Raw genomic sequence first — 1,711 nt, 5'->3', positions numbered from 1 at the left:
CCGTGTTTTATATCAGACTCTCTCTGATCCATTCCGTGTTTTATATCAGACTCTCTCTGTGATCTCCTCCGTTTTTTATATCAGACTCTCTCTGATCCATTCCGTGTTTTATATCAGACTCTCTCTCTGATCCATTCCGTGTTTTATATCAGACTCTCTGATCCGTTCCGTGTTTTAGATCAGACTCTCGCACAGATCCATTCCGTGTTTTATATCAGACTCTGATCCATTCCGTGTTTTATATCAGACTCTCTCTCTTATCCATTCCGTGTTTTATATCAGACTCTCTCTGATCCATTCCGTGTTTTATATCAGACTCTCTCTGAACCTTTCCGTGTTTTGTATTAGACTCTCTCTCTGATCCGTTCCGTGTTTTATATCAGACTCTCTCTGTGATCTCCTCCGTGTTTTATATCAGACTCTCTCTGATCCATTCCGTGTTTTATATCAGACTCTCTCTGAACCTTTCCGTGTTTTGTATTAGACTCTCTCTCTGATCCGTTCCGTGTTTTATATCAGACTCTCTCTGTGATCTCCTCCGTGTTTTATATCAGACTCTCTGATCCGTTCCATGTTTTAGATCAGATTCTCTCTGATCCATTCCGTGTTTTAGATCAGACTCTCTCTGATCCATTCCGTGTTTTAGATCAGACTCTCTCTGATCTATTCCGTGTTTTCTATCAGACTCTCGCCCTGATCCATTCCGTGTTTTATATCAGACTCTCTCTGATCCATTCCGTGTTTTCTATCAGACTCTCTCTCTGATCCATTCCGTGTTTTATATCAGACTCTCTCTGATCCATTCCGTGTTTTATATCAGACTCTCTCTGATCCGTTCCGTGTTTTATATCTGACTCTGATCCATTCCGTGTTTTATATCAGACTCGCTCTCTCTGATCCATTCCGTGTTTTATATCAGACTTTCTCTCTGATCCGTTCCGTGTTTTATATCTGACTCTCTCTCTGAACCATTCCGTGTTTTATATCAGACTCTGATCCATTCCGTGTTTTATATCAGACTCTCTCTGTTCCATTCCGTGTTTTATATTAGACTCTCTCTCTGATCCATTCCGTGTTTTATATCAGACTCTCTCTCTGATCCATTCTGTGTTTTATATCAGACTCTCTCTGATCCATTCCGTGTTTTATATCAGACTCTCTGATCCGTTCCGTGTTTTAGATCAGACTCTCGCCCTGATCCATTCCGTGTTTTATATCAGACTCTGATCCATTCCGTGTTTTATATCAGACTCTCTCTCTCTGATCCATTCCGTGTTTTATATCAGACTTTCTCTCTGATCCGTTCCGTGTTTTATATCTGACTCTCTCTCTGAACCATTCCGTGTTTTATATCAGACTCTGATCCATTCCGTGTTTTATATCAGACTCTCTCTGTTCCATTCCGTGTTTTATATCAGACTCTCTCTGATCCATTCCGTGTTTTATATCAGACTCTCTCTGAACCTTTCCGTGTTTTGTATTAGACTCTCTCTCTGATCCATTCCGTGTTTTATATCAGACTCTCTCTCTGATCCGTTCCGTGTTTTATATCAGACTCTCTCTGTGATCTCCTCCGTGTTTTATATCAGACTCTATCTGATCCATTCCGTGTTTTATATCAGACTCTCTCTGTGATCTCCTCCGTGTTTTATATCAGACTCTCTCTGATCCATTCCGTGTTTTATATCAGACTCTCTCTCTGATCCATTCC

This window comes from Chiloscyllium punctatum, unplaced genomic scaffold, assembly GCF_047496795.1.
Source record: "Chiloscyllium punctatum isolate Juve2018m unplaced genomic scaffold, sChiPun1.3 scaffold_798, whole genome shotgun sequence".
In the NCBI taxonomy this organism is placed as follows: domain Eukaryota; kingdom Metazoa; phylum Chordata; class Chondrichthyes; order Orectolobiformes; family Hemiscylliidae; genus Chiloscyllium; species Chiloscyllium punctatum.
This window is presented reverse-complemented; position numbering follows the sequence as displayed.